At 40.2% G+C, this 18089-nt stretch overlaps 1 protein-coding gene across 2 annotated transcripts in view; it reads left to right on the forward strand.

The window, feature by feature from the left end:
• Positions 1-14756: 14756 nt before the first annotated feature.
• The window catches only part of IL5RA (interleukin 5 receptor subunit alpha), a 40723-nt gene continuing 37390 nt past the window's right edge, over positions 14757-18089 (forward strand). For both annotated transcript variants that reach the window (XM_003264913.2, XM_003264912.3), the window contains exons 1-2: positions 14757-15187; positions 16452-16593. The gene's annotated coding sequence lies outside the window, so the exon portion shown is untranslated. The remainder of the gene's footprint in view (positions 15188-16451; positions 16594-18089) is intronic.

The raw sequence follows: 18089 nt of genomic DNA on the forward strand, positions 1-18089 counted from the left end.
CAATTTCTGGCCTTGTAAATATATAGTTTATCTATACATGTGTATATACAGTTGTCCTTCCGTATCCATGGGGTATTGGTTCCAGAACATCACCCCGACCAGTGTTCAAGTTCTTTATATAAAATGGCATAATATTTGCATATAGCCTATACACATTCTGTAGTATAAATCATTTCTAGATTACTTATAATACCTGATACAAATGCTGTGTAAACAGTTGTTATGCTATATCGCTTCTTTGTATTTTTTAATTGCTATTTAATTTTGTTTTGGTTTTTTTTTTGAGATGGAGTTTCACTCTGGCGCCCAGGCTGGAGTGCAGTGGCACGATCTCAGCTCACTGCAACCTCTGCCTTACAGGTTCAAGCGATTCTCCTGCTTCAGCCTCCCAAGTAGCTGGGATTACAGTCGCCCACCTCCACACCCGGCTAATTTTTGTATTTTTAGTAGAGACGCGGTTTCACCATGTTGGCCAGGCTGGTCTTGAACTGCTGACCTCAGGTGACCCACCCACCTCGGCCTCCCAAAGTGCTGGGATTACAGACGTTGGCCATGGTGCCCCAGTCTCATTTAATATTTTGACCTGTGGCTGGTTGAATCCACTGCTGGAGAACCCATGGCCATAGAAGGCCAACTGGAGAGAGAGAGAGAGGAGAAAGAGAGAGAGTAAGAGAATTCCTACTGTACTGGCCAAGACAATGAAATGAAAACAGGGATATTACTACAGATCATATAGATATATATGAGGAGATATTATAAACAATTTTATGCCAATTAATTTGACAATGTAGATGCAGTGCACCAATTCTATAAAAAAGACAATTTATCAGAACCGAAATAGGGTAGAATTTAAAAATCTGAATAGCTTATCATTTTTAAAGAAATTGAATTGTTGTTCAACAGACTTCCCACAAAGATAATTCCAGGCCCAGATGGTTTCAGTGGTCAAATTTATCAAACACATAAAGAAGGAAGAACTCCAGTCTTGTGCAAAGTTTGTTTAGAAAATAGAGGAGGAAACAATTTTCCTCTCATTTTGAGGCCAGCATAACCCGCATAACATAAAATCAACACTACAAAAAAATTAATATACAGCTCAGTAGGCCACATGACCATAGAAACAAAAACAACTTTAATAAAATGTTAGCAAATTGAATCCAACAGTATATAGAAAGATAATACATCATGATCAATTTGGCTTTATCCCAAATGCAAGGAATGCAAGGTGGATTTAATGATCTAAAACCAATCAATGTAATTCACCATATTAACTGAAAGAAAAACTGTCATCATCACATTAGATGCAGAAAGACCACTTAAAATTCAATCCCTACTCATAAAAACTGCCAAAAAAATAAGATTAGAAGGGACTTCCTCAATATGGTAAAGGCCATTCATGAAAAATCCATAGCCAATATCAGACTTAATGGTAATATATTCAACACTCTCCCCCTTATATCAGGAAGAAGGCAAGGATGCCCCATCTTACCACTTCTCCTTAACATTTGTCTGTAGTTTATAACCATTAACAAAGCAAGAAAAAGATATGGAAAGTGTAACAGTTCAGAAGGAAGTAAAATTGTCCCTATTTTCAGATGACATGATGGTGGTTTACACAGAAATAATAGGAACTGACAAAACTACTACTAAAACTAGCAAGTAAATTTAGGAAGGTCTCAGGATACCAGGTTAATATACATAAATCAATTCTATTTTTATATACTATCTGCAAAAATATAGTACATAAAAATACATATCACATATGAAGAAATAAGTGTAATAAGAGAAGTATATGGTTAGCAACCAAACATATGTAAAGATACTCAACATCATCAATCACTAAGAGGCCAGATATGGTGGCCCTTGCCTGTAATCCCAACACTTTGGAAGGTTAAGGTGGGAGGATCGCTCGAGCCCAGGAGTTTGAGACCAGCCTGGGCAATATAATGAGACCCTTTCTCTATAATTTTTTTTTTCATAGCCGGGGTTGGTGTTGCGTGCCTGTATTCCCAGTTATTCAGGAGGCTGAAGTGGGAGAAACACTTTGAGCCCAGGAGATCCAGGCTGCATTGAGCTGTGATTGCACCACTGCATTCCAGCCTGGACAACAGAGTGAGACGTAATCTAAAATATAATATATAAAAAAAATATATATATATATATATATAAAATCACTAGGGAAATACAAATTATACAACAATGAGATACCTTTCTGTTTTTTTAAGACGGAGTCTCACTCTTTCACCGAGGCTGGAGTGCAATGGCATGGTCTTGGCCTACTGCAGCCTACACCTGCCAGGTTCAAGCAGTCTCCTGCCTCAGCCTTCTGAGTAGCTGGGATTACAGGCACGCGCCACCACACCTGGCTAATTTTTGTATTTTTAGTAGAGATGGGGTTTCACTATGTTGGCCAGGCTGGTCTCGAACTCCTGACCTTGTGATCTGCTGCCTCAGCCTCCCAAAGTGCTGGGATTACAGGCATGAGCCACCACACCTGGCCAACAATGAGATACCTTTACATACCCATTAGAATGTCTAAAATTGAAACACCTGGAAATATCAAATGCTGATGAGAATGAAGAGCAACTGCAACCCTCATACACCGTGGGTGGGAATACAAACTGGCCCAGCCACTTTGGTAAACAGTTCACTGGTGTCTGATAAGACTAGCTATACATATAACTTATGGCCCAGCAATCCCACTCCTAGATGTTTACCTGAGAGAAATAAAAACTTATGTTCACACTAAAAGGTGTATGTGGGTGGTGTAGTCACTTTATTTATAATTATTCCAAACTGGAAATAACCCAGATTTCTTCCAGCAGATGAATGGATAACCAACCTGGAGCATATCCATACAATGGAATACTACTGAGCAAGATGAAAGAACTGTTGATACACACAGCAACACATCTGACGCTCAAGTGAAGAAAGCCACTTTCAAGAGGCTGCATATAATAGACTCCATTCATATGACATCCAGAAAAGGCGAAACTATAGGTCGAGCGCAGTGGCTCACGCCTGTAATCCCAGCACTTTGGCAGGCTGAGGTGGGCAGATCACGAGGCCAGGAGTTCAAGACCAGCCTGGCCAACATGGTGAAACCCCGTCTCTATGAAAAATACAAAAATTAGCCGGGAATGGTGCTGGGCACCTGTAATCCCAGCTACTCAGGAGGCTGAGGCAGGAGAATCAATTGAACCAGGGAGGCAGGGGTTGCAATGAGCTGAGATCACGCCATTGCACTCCAGCCTGGGAGGCAGGGTGAGACTCCATATCAAAAAAAAAAAAAGGCAAAACTGTAGAGACAAAAAATGATCAGTTCTCGCCAGGGGGCTCAAGATGGGAGGAGGTATTTACTACGAAAGCGCATGAGAGAATTTTGAGGGGAGAGAAAGGTGATAGAACTGTTCTATGTTTTGATTATAGTGGTGATTAAATAACTCTGTATTTGCCATAATACATAGAACAGTATTGTATTAGTCTGTTCTCACACTGCTATAAAGAAATACTTGAGACTGAGTAAGTTATAAAGAAAAGAGGTTTAATTGGCTCATGGTTCGTTCGGTAGGCTGTGCAAGAAGCATGGCTGGGGACGCCGCAGGAAACTTGCAGTCATGGTGGAAGGTGAAGGGGAAGTAGGCTCCTCTTACATGGCCAGAGCGGGAAAAGAGTGGTGGGAAGGTACTGCACACTTCTAAATTGCCAGATCTCACTGCAACTCACTATGAGGAGAACAGCACAAATGGGGAAATCCACCCCCATGATCCAGTCACTTCCCACCAGGCCCCACCTCCAATATTGGAGATTACAATTTGATGAGAGATTTGAATGGGGACACAGACCCAAACCATACCAAGTACATTTAAAAGGTAAATTTTCCTGCTTATAAATTATACCTCAATAAACCTCCCCCCAAAAGTAATTACATTTTTATATATTAGCCAAAAAAAATTAAGAAGATGAAACTTAATTCAATTATTGAAGCATGTACCTATGAAAGCAGGACAGAACTTTGAGGCCATTAAACTAAAGCGTGAAAGAACTCTGGACAGAATGCCCAGTTCAACCCCTTAGGACATGCTGAAGACAACCAAAGCGATCTCAAACTCCTATCTCCCACACAAGACGTTTTCTATTATCTTTTTAATATAGACCCATCCTAAAGGAAATAAAACTTTATCTGCAAAAGAACTGACATTTACTGCACGGAAATCCTACTGGAAATATTCTCTCTCTGTAGAACATACCCAAAAGTAAATACCATAGACAGGGAGTACTGTTAGCATCTGGCAAGTTTATACCTTTCTATGGAAACACCACAGTCATGAATATTACTCTTCAGTTAGAAGGCTACACATTATTAAACAAATTCAGGAGGCCAGGAGTGGTGGCTCACACCTGTAATCCCAGCATTTTGGGAGGCTGAGACATGCAGATCACTTGAGGCCAGGAGTTTGAGACCAGCCTGGCCAACTTGGTGAAACTCTGTTTCTACTAAAAAAAAAAAAAAAAAAGAATAATAATACAAAAACTACCTGGGCCTGATGGCACATGACTGAAATCCCAGCTACTCGGGAGGCTGAAGCAAGAGAATCGCTCAAACGTGAGAGGTGGAGGTTGCAGTGAGCCAAGATCCCACCACTGCACTCCAGCCTGGGCAATAGAGCGAGACTGTGTCTCAAAAAAAAAAAAAAAATTCAGACAAGTAAGATAAGAACAGCTTAGAAGTATATATCAATATTTCTTAGATACACCAATGTTAGGTCTGAACGCTGGTTTGAGTGTCCTTCAGTGCTTACTAGAGATGCCCTCAAGAATTTAGCAATTGCCTCAAAGAGCTTCCATCTTTCTTCGTAGTAAACCAGATCTTAGATCCTGTTCTTTGTATATCTAGTAGCCAAAATGCGGCTCCCCAGTCTTAAATTGTCTCTTGGTTTATCTAAATTTTGACTGTGTGTCTGTGACACTGATTCATTCTGCACACTAGAGAGAAGCAATGGTACACATAGAGAAGTTGTGAATGTAACATTACTTCCATTCATTTATGCATTCATTCATTCACCAAAGGTTTCAGTGCTCACGATTTGCCAGTGGCATGGGTAATACAGTAAGAATAATAATCCCACAGTGCATTGGTGGGATCTTGGCTACCTACCAATTGTATTGTGTTTAGAATAGTGCCAGGCATTTTATTTTGATTAATTTGTTTAATCTTCACAAACATCCAATTAGGTACTGTATAGAAGAGGAAACTGAGGCATAGAGAGGTTTATTTGTCTAAGGTCCTATAGAGAGTAAGTGGCACAAGCAGAATTTGAACCCAGACATTCTGCCTCAAACCCACCATTGAACACTGATAAGCCTGGAGAAGAAGGCAGGGACTAGAGCATGCAGTGCTGGGTGCTTCTCAGGATGACATTTGCATTTAATTTTAATGGCAATAGCAAGATATTAAAGGTTTTTCAAAGCAGGGGTTTTCATAAACCTATTTTTGGTTTCCTGCCGTCAGGCAGACTGCTGCATGACAATGGGTTGGAGAGCCCAGGCAAGAGGCTGGGGCAGTTGTACCCAGGAGGGTGGGCCAGCAGGTTGCCACAGTGAGGAAGAGAAGTGAGTGGATACTAGAGTCAAACTGGAAGGGGGTGAGGGTGGAGTGGAATGAGACATGAGGAAAAGAGGAAATCACCCATGACCCCTGCATTCATTTCCTATGGCTGCTGTGACAAATTACCACAAACTTCGAGGCTTAAAACCACATTGGTGTATCATCTCACAGTCCTGGAGGTCAGAAGTCCAAAATGGGTCCACAGGGCTGCCTAGCACAACCTCCAAGCCTGTGCTTTAGTAACTTAGTGGATGAAAAGATAACAGGACTATCAAGGAAAATGATGTCACAAAGAAGTGATGGCTCGACTTAGCATTAACTTCATCAGCCTCAATGCTGAATACTTTTTCTATTTCCCCCCCTTTCTGGGTTTTAGGCAGGTAGTTCAATTTCATTTTTTCATTTGACTTTTTATTTTACTTTTTTTTTTTTTTTTAAGATGGAGTTTCACTCTGTCGCCCAGGCTGGAGTGCAATGGTGCAATCTCAGCTCACTGCAAACTCTGCCTCCCGAGTTTAAGCATTTCTCCTGCGTCAGCCTCCAGAGTAGCTGGAATTACAGGTGCCCACAACCACGCCCTACTAATTCTTGTATTTTTAGTACAGATGAGGTTTCACCTTGTTGGCCAGGCTGGTCTGGAACTCCTGACCTCAGGTGATCTGCCTGTCTCAGCCTCCCAAAGTGCTGGGATTACAGGCATGAGCCACAGGTAGTTTGATTTCAAATGAAAACCCACAGCTGAGTAGAGGTAGACCCATCAAATAGCAGGGTGAGATCTTTCTGATGGAGTTCGCCACTGCCCACCAGCACTTACTCTAGGACTGTCCCCTCCACATCAGCCTTCCCTAATATATCACTGTTCCCAGTGCACTTATATTTTAAAATAGGACAGAGAAGGAAGAATAATGCTTTCCATAAAAATATGAATTAGGCTGGGTACAGTGGCTCACACCTGCAATCCCAGCACTTTGGGAGGCCAAAGTTGGAGGATCACTTGAGCTAAGGAATTAGAGACCAGCCCCAGGAACACGGCAAGACCTTGTCTCTACTAAAAATAGATTTAAAAAAAAAAATCAGCCAAATGTGGTGGCACAAGCCTGCAGTCCCAGCTCCTTGGGAGGCTAAGGCGGGAGGATCACTTGAGCCCAGGAGACTGAGGCTGCAGTGAGCCATGATTGTACTACTGCACTCCAGCCTCAGCAACCTAGCAAGATTCCAACTCAAAACTAAATAAAATAGGAAAATAATGGGAAGGGAAAATAATGCTTTCCATAAATATATGAATTAGGCTGGGCACAGTGGCTCACACCTGTAATCCTAGCATTTAAGGAGGCTGAAGCAGGAGGATCATTTGAGCCCAGGAGTTTGAGACTAATCTGGGTAACATAGTGTGACTCTGTCTCTGCAAAAAACTTAAATTATAGCACTTTAGGCCTCCTGGGGAAGATATTTGAGGCAATATTTAGACAAGTCACACGCATTCGAAATCTAAGCCCTCTGGTCCTATGAAATTACTGGGCATATTTTATTTTCTTACCTGGTTTGTGTAACCATTGGCCTCCTTGGCCTGGAGGCTTCCCAGCTGTAAAGTGGAGAACTTAGATTTGATTCAGTTCATTAATTTTTTCTAGAGCGGAAAAGAGCAAAGAGAGTGGCAAAGGAGTGGGAATACAGCCGTTGAGCCCTTAAAGTGCGAAAATGTGTAGTTTTTTTTTTTTTGAGACGGAGTTTCGCTCTTGTTGCCCAGGCTGGAGTGCAGTAGCGCGATCTGGGCTCACTGCAACCTCCGCCTTCCGGTTTCAAGAGATTCTCCTGCCTCAGCCTCCTGAGTAGCTGGGATTACAGGTGTCTGCCACCACGCCCAGCTAATTTTTAGTAGAGACAGGGTTTTGCCATGTTGGCCAAGCTGGTCTCGAACTCCTGACCTCGTGTTCCACAGGCCTCGGCCCCCCAAAGTGCCAGAAAAAAACATAAATATGACCTAATTTTAATATTCTGCAATTTATTCACACCCCTCCCCACCCTCACTTTTCATTGTAAGTGACAGTGAGTAATTTGTTTAAAATAACAAGTTCTGTTTCAAGAATGTGTTCTTTCTTTGAAACAACAAAAAGTACCTGTTTGGAGAAAAAGTCATTTGCTAGTTTTGTTCTCATAAAAGTTTAATAGAAGGCGACTAAAGTTTAAGATCTCCCAGAGGACAAATAAAGATATTTCTCAGCAAATGTAGAATCGCAATTTTCATTGGTGCTGGGGGATTTTACACACAAATGCAATTTTGTTTTACATTTAAAAGAGGTAAGTAAATAGACAAATCAATTTTAGCTGCTCTGAAATGTCATACCGGGTCATTAATTTTAAATGATGAGACTTCAATAATAGTTAAAAGAACAAAGGCCCAAGGGTAAAGACTGAGAATAATCACCTTCAAAATTCTGAATTATCAGCAGCCTCAGATCGGAATCAAGAGGAGCCTAATTCAGTTTCCTTGTGATGTTCTCCATTGCATTTTTTACCTTCAAAATATAGGTTCAAATGGAATACACTTTTACAAAAACAGAAACCCTCTTTCCTTAAAGCATGAGGACCTCCTCTGTGTGCTGGATACTAGGATGAATTCTGGCAAAACCAAGCTCGATAAAATAAAGACCTATTGTCTAATCTGCATTCAGATCGGAGGTATGAGACTTGCACCTGGCCATCTCTGTGGTGGAGACAGAGATATAAACATAACATTTGGTATGATATAAAATTTAAATGAGGCCAGGCATGGTGGCTCATACCTGTAATCTCAGCACTTTGGGAGGCCAACGCGGGTTTATCGCTTGAGCTTAGGAGTTCGAGACCAGCCTGGGCAATATGGCGAAACCTTCTCTCTACAAAAAATACAAAAATTATCCTGGCATGGTGGTGTGTGCTTGTAGTCCTAGCTACTTGGAGGGCTGAAGCAGGAGAATCGCTTGAGCGCAGGAGGTCGAACTGCAGTGAGTCATGATTGCACCACTGCACTCCAGCCTGGGAGACAGAGTGAGACCCTCAAAAAAAATTATATATATATATATATATATATATATATATATATATATAAAATGTTAAACAGACAAATACAAGCAGCAGTTTAATGCACCCTTGAGGGAAAGACAACACAGAAAGTGATCTTCCCAAATAACATGACATTCAGACTTATTCTGAAATAATCAGGAGTTTCTCAAGAGGAACTCCACACTCACCACTGTCAAATCAGATAGTCCAAGTTAAACAATTGTACTCTTTTATGAAAATAATAATTATGACAATCATAGAATTAAGGTTTTGCCATTCTAGGCAATGTGAATTTGGAGAGCATCACAAAGAGTCTGTGCTATGTAAATTCTCTAAGCCTCAGTATACTCATCTGTAAAATAGGTTTAGAGAGCTGTGATGTGATCATGCGTATAAGGCAATTGACAGTCCCAGGAACATGGTAGGTTCTCTTTTGACTGAAATGGGACGTTAATCTACATTAAAAACATAAGTTTAGCCCAGGTGTGGTGGCTCATGCCTGTAATCCCAGCACTTTGGGAGGCCAAGGTGGGCAGACTACCTGAGGTCAGGAGTTCGAGAGCAGCCTTGCCGACATGGCGAAACCCCATCTGTACTAAAAAATACAAAAAAAAAAATTAGCCAGGCGCGGTGGCGCACGCCTGTAGTCCTGGCTACTCAGGAGGCTGAGGCAGGAGAATAGCTTGAACTCAGGAGGCAGAAGTTGCAGTGAGCCGAGATCGCACCACTGCACTCCAGCCTGGGTGACAGGAAGAGACTCCATCTCAAAATAATAATAATAAGTTTAATTATATAGTTTTTGCTATTGTTTTTACACATTCTGGTTGATTTCCTGTATCTGGTTTTCAGAGCAAAGAACTGGTCTCTGACTAAAGAACTGAAGAAAGGACTAAAGAACTGAAAAAAGGACTAAAGAACTGAAAAAAGCTTAAGCTACTGAAATTCTTTACTGAATAAAGATATGCTTTTAATTTTAGCTACATGTGATAACTCCACAGATTGATTTTACACTAGAATTTTTCTAACGACTACATAGAATTCTGTTTCAATCCTGTGAGGGTATCTAATCCTGCTAGGGTAGTTTTTAATGACAGTTTTATTGACTTATAACTTACATATAATAAAATTCACCTATTTAAAGGGTACAAGTCAATGGTTTTAATATATTCACAGGGTTGGCAAACATCAATACAATCAATTTAAAATATTTGTATTATCCCAGAAGAAAATCTCATACCCATTAGCAGTAACTTCTCATTTTTCCCAAACTCCCTCCATCCCCCGGCAGCCCTAGGCAACCATGAATCTATTTTCTATCTCTATAGATTTGCTTACTCTGGACATTTCATATAACTGGAATCATGCAGTGTGTGATCTTTTGTGACTGACTTCTTTTACTTAGCTTCATGTGTTCAAGGTTCATCTATTTTGTAGTATCAGTGCTGCTTTTAATGGCTGAATAATATTTCATTGCACGGATACACCACATATTCTTTATCCATTAATCAGTTGCTGGACATTTGGGTTGTTTTCACTCTTTGGCCATTATAACTAATTCTTCTGTGAATATTCACATATAAATTTTTATGTAGACATATGATTTTAACTCTCTTGGGTGGGTATTTGCCTAGGAATGCAATTGCTGAGTCGTATGGGAACTCCACATTTAACCTTTTGCGGAACTGCCAGGCTATTTCCCAAATTGGCCGCCTCACTTTACCTCCCCAGCAACAGTATGTGAGGGTTCCAGTGTTTCCACATCTTCATCAACAGTTGTTATTGTCCTTTTCATTTCAGCCATTGGAGTGGGTGTGAAGAGGTATCTCAGTGTGGTTTTACTTTGCATTTCCAATAGCTAATGATATTGAGCAGATGTTCCTATGCATCTTGGCTGTTGGTACATCTTCTCTGGAGACATGTCTGTTCAAATTCTTTATCCCATGTTTAAACTGGGTTATTTTACTTTTTTCTTTCTATCTTTCTTTCGTTTTTTGAGAAAGGTCTTGCTCTGTCACCCAGACTGGAGTACAGTGGCATGAACACGACTCACCATAGCCTCAAACTCCTGGGCTCAAGCTATCCTCCCACCCTAACCTCCCAAAGTGCTGGTACTACAGGCTGAAGTGGGTTATTTTTCTTTTTATTGTTTGGTTTTAAGAGTTTTTGACATATTTAAATAAAAGTTCCTTGTCAGATATATCTTTGCAAATATTTTTCCCATGCTGTGGCTTGTCTTTTCACTTCCTTGTATTTTATTTTTATTTTATTATTTATTTTATTTTATTTTATTTTATTTTATTTATTTATTTTATTTTAGACAGAGTCTTGCTCTGTTGCCCAGGTTGGAGTGCAGTGGCACGATCTCAGCTCACTGCAACCTTCGCCTCCAGGGTTCAAGCCATTCTCCTGTCTCAGCCTTTGAGTATATGGGATTACAGGCACCTGCCACCACACCTGGCTAATTTTTGTATTTTTTAGTAGAGACGGGGTTTCACCATGTTGGCCAGGCTGGTCTTAAACTCCTGACCTCAGGTGATCTACCTACCTTGGCTTCCCAATGTGCTGGGATTAGAGACGTGAGCCACTGCATCCAGTCTTTTTTCACTTTCTCGATGGTATTCTTTGAAGCATAAAAGCTTTTAATTTTGGTGAAATCCAGTTTATCTATTTTTTTCTTTTGTTGTGTCTGCTTTTGTGTCTTATTTAAGAAACCATTTGGGTGGGTGCGGCAGCTCATACCTGTAATCCCAGCTCTTTGGGAGGCTAAGATGGGTGGATCACCTGAGATCAGGAGTTCAAGACCAGCCTAGCCAACATGGCAAAACCCCATCTCTAGTAAAAATATAAAACTTAGGCGGGTGTGGTGGCAGATGCCTGTAATCCCAACTTCTCGGGAGGCTGAGGCAGGAGAATCACATGAATCCAGGAGGCAGGGGAGTTTGCAGTAAGCCGAGATCATACCACTGCACTCCAGCCTAGGTGACAGAGTAAGATTCTGTCTCAAAAAGAAAGAAAGAAAGAAAGAAAAACGAAGGTCATGAAGATTTATGCCTATGTTTTCTTCTAAGAATTTTATAGTTTTGCCTCCTACTTTTAGGTCTTTGATCCCATTGGAATTCATTTTTGTCTATGCTGTGAGGCATTCTTTTGCATGTGGATATGCACCACTTGTTGAAAGGCTGATCTTTTCCCCACTGAATTGTCTTGACACTCAATTGTCTTGACACTCTTGTCAAAAATCAATTGACCCTAAATGTGAGAGTTTATTTTTGGACTCTCAATTCGATTAAATTGATCTGTATGTCTCTAATATTTTTTAAAATAACTTTTTCTGCCTGCATTTGTACAGAATAAAACATTTGTAAATATAGAAACACAGAATAAAAGTAAGAGAAACATTAACCCTGCCATGGTGGAATGAGCTGTTGGTCCCATTTCTTCACTCCCCACTAGGAGTTGTCCATGTCCACATCCTTATCATGGCCTTGTCATGGTGGAATGTACTTTGGGCTTTGTCCATTTGACTCTGGGCTTGGTCATGCAATTTGCTAAGCCTCTTGAGATGTCAGGGAATGTGACATGAACAGATGCTTGATGTGTGCTTGTGCAGTTGGTCCTGCTCTCTTGCACTTTTGCTGTCACCATAAAAAGTTTATGCCCTAGGTAGCCACTGGTTCCAAATGAATGGCAGATACTTGGAACAAATCTGAACTCACTTTGTGATCTGGATCCCAGCCCAAGATTAAGCAGACCCCAGTCAAAACTCAGACACCTGGGCTAGAAATACATGCCTATCACAGTTTACCACTGAGGGATCTGTGGTTGTTTGTTCTGTAGCAATAGCTGACTAATACACCTACCACTTAGAGATAACTATTCCTATTAGTCTGACCAAAAATAAGATTGTAAAAAAAATTATATGTGTGTATACCCTCCTGTTGTTTTTACTTAACATTTTTTCATAATACCCTATGTTATTAAAAGTTCTTGATTGGCTCATGCCTGTAATCCCAGCACTTTGGGAGGCCAAGGCAGGAGGATCACATGAGGCCAGGAGTTCGAGACCATCCTGGCCAACATGGTGAAACCCTCCCCCTACTAAAAATACAAAAATTAGCTGGCATGGTGGCACATGCCTGTAATCCCAGCTACTCCGGAGACTAAGGCACGAGAATCACTTGAACCCAAGAGACAGAGACTGCAGTGAGCTGAGATCCTGCCACTGCACTCCAGCCTGGGTGACAGGGCAACACCCTGTCTCAAAAGAAAAAAAAAAAGTTCTTGATAAACATTCCTTTTAACATCCGCGTCACATATTTCAACCTTGAGCAGCTACATATTTCTCTTCACCATTCCTATATTACTTTTACTATTTTGCTATTGTAAAGGTACAATGAATTTTGCTCTCTTTTGTATAAATCTTGATCTACATTTTTCATTATTTCCATGGAGTCAAGTTCTAGAAGTTGATGCCTTTACTAAGCTCCTTTAACCAAAGTTCATGGTAGAGCCACTGAACCATGATTTTCGTTTTATTACTATTCATATTTCTATTTAGCTAAACTCACATTGTTTTGCTTAAAGGATGCAGATACATTTAATTTCACTTTTTAAAAAACGACTTTTGTGAATTCTTCCAGCATGTTCTATCATACTGTCTTCAGACGTTTACACTTTATTATAAAGAATTAAATTATTGCCATAAAAAACCAAACAGGCTCGCTCAGTGGCTCACGTCTGTAATCCCAGCACTTTGGGAGGCCGAGGTGGGTGGATCATCTGAGGTCAGGAGTTCAAGACCAGACTGACCAACGTGGTGAAACCCCATTTCCACTAAAAATACAAAAAAATTAGCTGGGTGTGGTGGCAGGGGCCTGTAATCCCAGCTACTCAGGAGGCTGAGGCAGGAGAATCACTTGAACCTGGGAGGCAGAGGTGGCAGTTAGCAGAGATTGCGCCACTGCACTCCAGCCTGGGCAACAGAGGGAGACTTCGTCTCAAAAAATATACATATATATAGAGAGAGAGACCATAAAAGCAGCCTTTTAAGCTAGAAATTACTGTCTTCACAATGATTAATAAGTATTTTTAAGGCTTCATTAGTGACAAATATGTTACACGTATAAACAGATGTGCAGGACTTTAAAGAGTAGGCCAGATGGTTGATACTATATCTTAACTTTTCTGGGTGTCTCTTAGCAAATAAATGGAACTCTCTCTGTTCCTTGTTTTACTGCCCCTTTCCCCAAGGAAAATCACATTTTTCAGGTCTGACAACAATTTTCAACCTGACAACAATTGCTCCGGTTTCATTTTGGCAACTGCTAAAATGGTCACCTTGGGAACCCCAGGCACACATGCTGACTGTACTTGCACAGCTCCTACACTGAGCCTTTCGGAAATTTCCTCCAGGAAGCTTGTCTGTCATCTCACAAACAGAACCATTGATCTAACCTGGGCAGCCATCTTTCTGCATCTGCTCTGTCTGAGACTCTCCCAACCGGCTCCTAAGGAGACAGGGAATCCTGCATCACTCATCCCTTAGGCTGGACTGAAGGTCTCCTTCCAGAGGCAATTACTTACTGCTCTCTGCCTTGGGTCATACAATAAGCACTATTCTTATCTATTCACACGCTAAGCTACTTTTTTTAAGCCAGCTTTGCTAGCTGGCCACCTCCAAATTCCCCAGAAGGAATCAAACAGAAATAGAACAAAGGACAGGAAAAGCCAAGGAGGTTTGCTGAAATTGAAGCACTCTGAAGACAGCTGGGTAGTACAATGGGCGTGATGTGAGGAAGGTGGTCTTGGGTGCACCCACAGACCAACACTTGCCATTGTTACAGTTTGTGTAGGACGATCTCAGGTGACAGACAGCAGCAATTTATCACACCCAGAAACACAACCCCCACACATATTTACTTGAGGGTACCAGACCTGCTTACAAAGCGGAGAAGAGCTAAGGTGGTTCTCTAAGGACAGAGAATTGCTGCTATTGCCTAGTGAGCAGGGAGAGGATACTCCTCAGGCCTTATTTCCTATCAAATCATGTGTCAGTGTTGCCTAGGATATAGAGGCACAGTAACTACTGTAGCCAAACAAGGCACAAAAACAAAACAGAAATGCAATGCTTTAGAGGTACCCACAGAAAACTTGATTACCTTGTCACCATGAGTAAAAGTTAATTCCAACTCCTGAAGAGAGCAAACCAACTCTGAAAGAGAGTGAAAATGCAGACAAGACAGTTATCAGATAATGGCTATCTGGACAAGAGATTCTTTCATTTGACAGCAGTTTGGTTGTTGGGAGTCCCAGCTCAGCTCCTGCATAGTTGCTCTGTACAAATCCTCCTCCATATTGGCTTAGAGAAAACGTGTTGCCATCCCATCGTGAAGGAAGCTGCCTGAGAGTTTTTAACCATTACAGCTGTGATGATGAAAGAGTGAAGAACCGCCTCCAAGTTAAAAAGTGCACCCAGAGATAAGGTTCATTCTCAATGCCCTGCCGCTGCTTCTGATCGCATGGCCACCGCACTTCTCAGTAAGTGGGAATCAAATGCTTCACTCACCACAGAGTAAGCAAATAAATATCTTTTTTCTGTGACGTGGGCTGTAACAATACACTGTGCTCCACCTCCTAATAATTTTACTACACCCAGGGTGGGGAGGAGGGTTAGGAAAAGCAAAAAACAATGACTTCTAAATATATGACAAACTTGTAAACAACAAAAAGGGGAAACAAAACTCCTTATAATTCTATTATTATTAGCAGGGACAGAACTAATAATGGTCCTGTTAAACTTGCATTATTAAGCAGGTCATGTTGATTCTGGGTATAGCATTCTATTCTTGTGTTTTGGCTCAGTAACTGAGATGTGCAAATCCGTGGCAAGGTGAGTCATATTAAAACAACACCTGTGGTTTTGTTAATGCTTATATAAATATAAGACATTTGTTTTCCATCGCTCCAGATAATTATGCAATTAAAATGAGAACATATATTCTGCCAAGATTTCTTAGAAAATAAATGAGTTTCCAAAATAGGGTATAGGGTTTAATAAAATATCTCAGGAAGTTTCAGAGTTAAGCAAGAAATCTACAAATGAAGAAACAACAACAAAAAGTAGAGAGAGGCACTTTATCTAACTGAAGGAGGCGTTCTGCTTTTTCTTTCTGGTAGGGGTTCTTGGATTTCCAAGATTGTTTCGTTGTATATAAAATGTACCCAAATTTGCTGAAATATTTCACTTGGTTTTGTGTTCACTAATGTATTTACCTAAAGCAAGGTAAGCATATTTCCATGTAGACAGAAAAAAAGGATGAAATGGAACCAAAAAAAGGGAAAAAAGGAGAGACAGAGAGAGAAGAAAAATCAGATTATTTTAATGCCCATGAGCCTAAAGTTAATAAACACATGAAAAGTCATGTTGCTTTTATAGCCATGTGAATAATATACTTAGTACTTGCTTTAATGAATTACCATTCTGAACATTTTATTACCTGGTATGATTTCTATTTTAAGTGAATATGTCCTCTTTCATGGTTATGGAAAAAGGAATTTATGTAGCTATTTGTTAAAAGTTTGCATTTCAAAGCATAATAAAATCTTAGAAGTTAAATCACCTCATTTGTTTATATTACTTGAAACACTGCATGGGAAATTTTTAGGCAAAGTACCAAAAGTGGGCCAGGCTTGTTACACACTCCCCAGCCTGCTGCACTCCTGACCTAACTCATTCCTCTGTTAGGTTTCACCGCACATTGCACATTAGGGCTGTGCACTAATTTGCTTCTGTTCCACACAGGGCCAGGCACACTGAGCATCGGTCCTGTGCCTGACACTGTGCTAGATGCTGGGGTTGCAGCCACGAGCATAGACATGACAGACACGGTCCCCGCCATCTTCTGTTGAGTACTGATCGGAACAAGAGGATCGTCTGTAGACAGGTACGCCCAGGAGCATGGATGTGAGATGACAAATTGCACTGTGTGCAACTGGCAGGAATATTTAACCACTGGGATATTTGTAGCAAACTCCTTCTTCTATTTTTCCAAATACTCAAGGTGGCAACACCATTTCCACTTGGACTGACAGAGAGTTTTATGTTTACAGCCACAACCTGAACTCATGAGTTATATTTTAGGACTATTTCAGAAATTTAATCAAAAGTACAGTAGTAGTAAAAAAAAAATTGCATGCATGATAAGTGGTCCTTATTATTCATTTATATATTTAGGAATGTGCAGTTTTTCATTGGGGGGTAATTCAATATACCTAGGTAAACACGTCTTTTGCAGTTTATACCTTGGTTTATTTATTCTTCATCCCCCAAGAAATAACTTTTATTGCTGACTATACTGTACAGGATAAAAGAGAAAGTAAACTCTTTATATTTGAAAGCCTAACAGAGCATGAATCCTCTCAGTTGCTTTACAATTTCTGCCACCAAGGTTGAGTCTGGAATTAGGTGTTACCACAGTTGACTCAAAAAGGTTTTAAAAACAGGGGTGCCAGTATATCTTTGGTTATAAAACAAATACCCCAGGCAGAAAAATAAGTTGCGAAAAAAAGAGGGGAAAATATTTGTAAGTCTGAACTTCAGTAGAATTTGACCAGTTCTCAAGAACACTGGGGAAATCCACTGCTGATTGTCAAAATTTTACCAAACTTCCTAGAAACACCTATAGAGAAGGAGATTGTGGTTGTTTTCTCCAAAATTTCAAAAAACATTAACACCTATCAGAAACTAGATTTTTAGAGAGCACTTGAGGAATTTTAGGTTGACTCGATGAAATGTTATATGAGCAAGTAGATCATGAGATCATGATTTCTCTTAAAGATTGAGCATGTATTCCTAGTGATAGATAAACAATCTATAGTTGCTTCATTCTGCTTAGTTTGCATCTTAACAATTAAATGGTTTTCTGCTAGATTTTAATTGGTAGCCATGAGAAGAATGAGTCAAACATATTGTCGATATATATGTTTAAGCTAATGGAGTCACTCTATTCTTTGATAGTGAAATATGACCCAGTTGACATCTATGTAACAGCGTATGTTTGGATTAAAGAAATGGCCTGAAGAGATTTGTTGTTGTTGTTGTTGCTGTTGTTATTGTTGTTGTTTTAAGCAGGGACAAGAAGCATTAAGGGGCCACAGAGAGTGAGCAGAATTGTAGAAAACATGGTATCAAATCCTGAAGCTCTAGTAATATTCAACCTTATGTAAAATTTATCTGACTCACAAAAAAAAAAACTGTCATTCTTGTTAATATTTAGACCCCTATTGAGTACCTTGTGCTGCCTATAGGACAACTGATTTTGTTCAAAAGCATCTCTTTTTAAGTATAAAATATAGCAATGAGACATGAAAATGTTGTCTAGTTATTTATGGCCAAAAACTAATAATCAAAATTTTTTTGAATGATTAAATTTGAAAAACA

The sequence above is a fragment of the Nomascus leucogenys genome, chromosome 21 (assembly GCF_006542625.1).
Source record: "Nomascus leucogenys isolate Asia chromosome 21, Asia_NLE_v1, whole genome shotgun sequence".
Lineage (NCBI taxonomy): Eukaryota > Metazoa > Chordata > Mammalia > Primates > Hylobatidae > Nomascus > Nomascus leucogenys.